The sequence below is a fragment of the Pinus tabuliformis genome, chromosome X (assembly GCF_031772625.1).
Source record: "Pinus tabuliformis cultivar Carrire ecotype Pingquan chromosome X, CPIR1, whole genome shotgun sequence".
Lineage (NCBI taxonomy): Eukaryota > Viridiplantae > Streptophyta > Pinopsida > Pinales > Pinaceae > Pinus > Pinus tabuliformis.
Window position 1 is genome coordinate 591,426,657 of NC_142308.1, and position 6,555 is coordinate 591,433,211.

At 37.8% G+C, this 6,555-nt stretch overlaps 1 pseudogene; it reads left to right on the plus strand.

Moving 5' to 3' along the window:
- The first annotated feature begins 319 nt into the window (after positions 1-319).
- LOC149141403 (endoglucanase 2 pseudogene) lies at positions 320-6,337 on the plus strand (annotated as a pseudogene).
- Positions 6,338-6,555: the final 218 nt, after the last annotated feature.

Here is a 6,555-nt window from a genome sequence, read left to right on the forward strand (position 1 = left end):
GGAAGGCACGGGCGAATCGAACAAACCGCAGCACACGCGAAGGAAACATAAAGAAATGCGACCAAACGATGAGCTGTTGGTTATATATACCCGTGGGCGGGCGAGCCGACGAACAGACGATCCGACGGGCAAGCGAGCGAAACGGAAGGTTGAACCGATGCGAGTTGGGAGTTCGGTGGGTTCGCCAGGGCGCTCCCACACGATGGACGATGGGTATAAGAACTTGGCGGTGAGAGGGATGAAGGCAAGCAACGAAGTGCGAGCTAGCACATAGTGGTTCTACGGTTAGGAGCAGGGAAAAGTGCGATGAGCCCACACGATGGGTGAACTGAAGGCAGAAAACTGTGCGGTGAAGCTTCAGGCAGGGCGACATGGCGTGTGTGCTTGCCAAACGGTAAAACGGTTGGGTTGAACAAACTCGTGCAGGGTGACCCGCAGGTGGGAGCTCCCTGTGAGGGGAAACGAGGAGTGTTGGGTTTGTGAACGAGGTGCGACGGATGTGCGAAGGTGCCCGAGTTGGGTGGCACAGTGACACGAATAGCGGCGCTCGAGTTGGGCAAATGACATGAGCTGAACGAAATGCATTCAGGGGCAAATGATGAGTTGGGAAAGTCATGCAGCGATCGTGTGGGTGCGCCGACGAGCTAACCGAGTTGTGCCGGTGAATGTAAATTTATTCTAAGTGTAAATTTGGGGTTTCCTCAAGATTGTAACTTACATATATATTGATATTTTGGGCAGACTCATTATAGGGAGTTGCCCCTCCCTTTATACTGTTGTGCATTTATGGTTAATGCTGTTTATGGTGAATGTTAATGGTTTTCACTGTGTTATAATGAAAACATATACTTGGTAAAAGAAGAAAATAAACTAAGTATCGAAAGTAGGCATAGTCCATGATCGCAAGTATTGGTGAAAAGAAAGTGGTCGATGGTGCTGCACCCCCTATAGTGCAGTTGGAAGAGTACCGCCAGTGTAGGAGCGGTTCAAAAGATTTAAAATTTTGGAGCAATCATGCACTAGGGCACAAAACAATGACTAATTATGGATATGGAAGAGTGTGATCCGTGTTTGTGAAACAAGAATTGTCTCTTGATCTCATTCAACACTGAGAGGAGGGGAAATTAAGGTGCATCGCCACATCTTTGACCCTGCCTTTACAGGTCTGCAAAACGAGATGAATAAACTATTCAGAGAGGACAACGAATCATTTCTTAAGTACCACACATTGCCCATTTATAGTCCCCATTCAATGCTCCAGTTCAGTAAGAGCCACATAACAATGATAGTGAGCACCAGTCACCGCAAGTACAATCTCATGGTGTCCTCAATCGGCGAGGTGGTGACTCTTAACACCGGGGTCAACCAGGCCACAATCACCAGCACCCTTCTTAATGACGTGCCAAGTTGGCCGATGATAGTAAACAATAGGAAGACGATTACAGAGCTCGAGGACAAAAACAGTGCTACTTAGACCTGGAGTCTATAAAGCGCGCACTGAGCCTCCATGTGCTACTTCATGTGCTACTTGGCTTCTTCGGAGAATTGAATCTGGAGGCACAAGCACTGTGTGGAGATAAGGGACTTTGCTTCAAGGAATAATAACAGGTATACCTTCTCAAAATTGCCGCAAGTATGGTTTGTATTTGCTATACAAACAAGAAGTCTAGGTACAACTTGTTCACGGGGATTAGAAGATGAAGCGATAAACTTTAAAGACGAATTGAAAGGGAAGTGAATCTCGTCAGTAAGGGATTGGATCATGTTCACTATTGTTATTAGCAGGGGAGCATTGTTCTTGATGGAGAGAGTGTTAGTCGTTTCTAGTTAAAGAGAAGAGTCTATATCTGTAGCAAATTCAGATTAATGTGTTTGTTATTTCGTGGTGTGGGTTTGATATTTAGTTGTGTAAAGTTAGTGTTATTTTATCATGTTGTAATGTGTATATTTAATTTAATGGTGTGAATTAAAGTTGTAGTATGTTATTATATTGTGCAAAAGTCAAATGATGTAGAACGACATATTCTATTCAACATACTAATGTGACTTGTTTTGCTCCTAAAGCATTAGTCATAGGTGGTTCTTAATAAGGTCAAGCAACACTTGTATACAAGATCAAGTCGTAGAATTATCTGTTGAAGATATTTTATACCTAGAATGTTATCCTAGATAACTGATGAAGGTTGCAGAGGGCTGTGGATTCATTAGATGGTGGCAGTTCTATAGGATGGTTCAATATCGAGCACTGCAGGAGGTTGAGAAGCATCAATTCCACAAAGTACATGAGCGATGGCTTGAAGTGGTTACATGTTAAATGGATCAAGTGGGAAGTGGATATGAGAGCTAGTGATGACCATATCAGACAAAATGATAGAGATCATTTGTTGTCATAATATATGTTTTGAATATTACTTACATGTAAGCATTAAAGGAGGGTGTTGGAAGTAATGCTTCCATGTCATTTACAGGTTGTCACAAGGATAATTTTAGGGGCGAATGTTCGCCCTTTGGCGAAATTAAGGGGTTTTAAATTTTTAGTGGGCGAATATTTTGTATCATAGTACATTTTTACAAATCACCTCAAATAGCCCACCTTATTTTAAGGGAGAGGGTAAAAAAGGTAAATTTAGCCCTTGAAATTAGGACTTACAACCTTCCATTCGCCCATTTTCAAGAATAGGTTTTATTTAAGTGAATCCATTCGCCCATTTTCAAGAATAGGTTTTATTTAAGTGAATCCTATGGGCCAAATACCATATTTATAAAAGAGGTATGGTAAATTAATAAAAATATAAATAAATGAGAGGTATGGTAAATAAATAAAACATTTTTTATATTTACTCCATAAGTCACCTTATATACATGTAAGGGTGTAAACAAATAAAAATAAGTAAAGTGGAGGTATGGTAAATAAATAAAACGTCCTTTTATACTTACTCAAAAGGTATGGTAAATAAATAAAAATATAAATAAACAAGACGTATCGTAAATAAATAAAACCTCTTTTTATATTTAGTCCATAACCCTCATTCTATTTATGAAGGCTCAAGAAAGAGGTTTTATTTAAGTGAATCCTATGGGCCAAATACCATATTTGTAAAAGACCTATGGTAAATTAATAAACATATAAATAAACGAGAGGTATGGTAAACAAATAAAACATTTTTTTTATATTTACTCCATAAGTCACCTTATATTTACGAACACAATGGGTTATATTTAGGTGAAACCTATGGCCAAAATACTATGGGACAAATACCATGGACTAGATTGTTATTAATACCATGCAAAAAACCATTATTAACCCTAATATTAGAATTAATAAAAATAAAAATGGCACATGGTATTGACCCATGGTATTCACCAAAATGGATCATGGTATTGACCCATGGTATTCACCTGGAATGTAGCCTATTTAAATGGGGGAATTAAACCAGCATGTAGCCTATGCTAAGATTCACTAGGACTTTACAAAGTTTTATTATTTAGTGAAAGACTCGCCAAGATCTTACAAGATTTTATAATTGAGTAAAAGATTCTAATAAAAATAAAAATGGCACATGGTATTGACCTATGGTATTCACCAAAATGGCACATGGTATTGACCCATGGTATTCGCCTGGAATGTAGCCTATTTAAATGGGGGAATTAAACCAGCCTGTAGCCTATGCTAAGATTCACTAGGACTTTACAAAGTTTTATTATTTAGTGAAAGACTGACCAACATCTTACAAGATTTTATAATTGAGTAAAATATTCGCCATGCCTAGTGAGAGATTCGCCAAAAAATTATATATACATATTATATTATTGATCAAATCGCCTTCCATTTTTCCTATATACCATGGAGATTCGCCCATTTATTATATTTATAAATTTAGGGGGGGTTCTTAAAATTTTCCCTGGTTGTCATTATAAGTCCTAAGGTGTCAATATAGAAATTATTGATTCCTATGTTATGAGTTGGATCTGTGTCATGTCTTAATCATAATGTGTTTTATATATGTAACTACTTTATATGATCAATAAGTATAGTGTGTGATTTGTTGCATGCACAATCTCTCTACTACACAAATTTTCTATCAAATAAGATAGTATCTTTCAAACTAGATAATAAAGTCCAAGCTTTCTACGATGACGATTCTCTTTCTCTTCAACGTCGAATTATATGTTGTCCAAAGCATAATGAGATATATCTATTGAGATTTTGTATTACGTGGCTAAAGAACTAGTTCAAAATTTTCAATTCCATTTGCATTTTAAAATATACAAAATTAAATTTATATTTTAAAATTTGATAGATTAATTATGAAAGATTAGATAAATTCCAAGAAACACTAGAAAATAAAATAAAAAAGAAAATCAAGAAGAAAATATCATAATTATAATCAAGAGCGACTTAGACCAACTATTTTATATCACAATCCTTAAATGTATGAGAATAAGTAGCGCACAATGCTTATGATCTTAAAAGTGAGATGAGCATTATAGCTCAAAATAACACTCTTAAGTGCACTAGAGAAGCAACATAGGAAGAGGGCTGGAATGTAGAAGAAGCTTCATGGAAATATTAGAAAAAACCATTTTTTGCCTTTCAACGCCCCCTGAACACGGGCAATAAGAGGTCCAATGCCCCAGATGGCTTAGCAAGGAGACCAGGAAGCAGCTACGGTTACTAAAGCCCATGGATAAGGGTTGAAAAGCTTAAAAGATGATAGAAACTCAAGATAAGTATGAAAGGAATTAATCAAACTCAATAAAAAAGATGTTCAGGTTCATCTAATCATTTTTTTAACTCATTTATAAAAGCAAAGCTCTCTAGGAAGCAAAAGGGTAGAGAAGTGAACAACTGTAAACGCGGTTGGATTGAGAACTCAGTTCCACCTTGAGATAAGCAAAGACTAGCAGTGAGCCTGATTGTGAGTTTTGGTGAGAGGAGGTTCAAGAACCTCAAGTAGTTGCACTTCTGTAATCATCTTGGTATAATAAGAAACAGTGTTTCCCGTCCATTTACATGTTATTTATATGATTTGTGTATCTACATGTTTGGTTTTGATTGTGCTAACACTAACATTGCTGCAAGTTGTAGAATTTTGTAGACTTTGGTTGTATGTCTTGCATGTTATAGGTGTAAGAAGCCAATAGTTGGATCTTGAAGACTCTAACCAATAAGAGCAATCAGTCACTCACCTTCCAAGATAAGTTGTGTTATCCAGCCATCTACTTCTTTATTTCAGCTTTGTTTTGTATGCATGTCAAAAGGGTTAAGTAAATCATAACAACTATTTGTCGTAGGTCTTGAGAAGGCCTATGGAAATTAATACTCTAGCAATGGAGGAAAATTTGACTAAACAAATCGTTGTCCATACTGGGGAACACCCCAGTGGGTTTCTTTTCATCCTTTTGTGTCTCATTTGTTTGCTTTTCTTCATTTGAGTCTTTGTGGAGGATCAAGGCTCAAAATTCTCTGCCTGAAAACTGAAAATCTGGGTATAAAACCCTTTCAACTCTCTTGCCCCGCCTTGACAGAGCATTGGACCCTATTCAATGCCAGGCCAAAGCCTTCATAGAGCATTGTAAAGCTGTGATTCGTTGGGCCACGGACTATTTCCTAAAAGCTTGAAAATGCCAAAGTTGTGATTCGTCGAGCTACGGAGTATTTCCTGAAAGCTACTGTTCAACGACACAAAATCTTCGTGAAGGTGAATGAGCTAATGAGATGTTGTCTCACGGTTGGGCTCATATATAAAACTAATGCAAGTAATATACAGTGTGTGATGTCAATATCATTTTTGGCATTAGTGTATGCCAAGTACCTAAGCAATGCATCTGAAGTGTTGTGGTGTGGAAGCATTGAGGCAACTCTGGCAAAACTTCGGGCCTTTGCAAAACGACAGGTAGGTGCAACATTTGGTTCAGCAACAGTGGTTTTTGCTAAGAAATGACTAATAGAATCAAGAAATGATAGTCAAGTTGCAGATCTAGAAGAGCATTTTTGAAGAGGATATAACTAATCTATATGACAGTGATGGATGGGTTGCAGATTGATTACATGGTGGGATATGGTTCCCGCTTCCCTAAAAGGATTCATCATAGAGCCTCATCTCTGCCTTCTATTGACGATCATCTAGAATTCATTGCATGCAAAAATGGAACTTATTATTTGTACAACAATGATTCCAATCCTCATCTTCTGATGGGGGAAGTGGTTGGAGGACCAGATGAATACGATCAGTTTCCAGGTGATCGAGCAAATTTTCAGGAGTCAGAGCCTAAGGCATATATCAACGCTCCTCTCATTGGTGTGCTTGCATTTTTCAGTGCATATCCATGTTGATTCTGTTGGAAATAATAATCTTAACCACCGCAATAAACACCCTGACAACAGCGATAATTGTCAGACATATTTTGTGCAGGTTGCCTCTTTGCTTAAAGATGGAAAGACGGAAGCCAGGCGTGAACCATTCTGAAACACAACAAGGAATTTACAGTAGTCAATGTACTTTGGTAAATAGATATGGGCAAATATTTATTCAGCAAATAATGCCCACACTC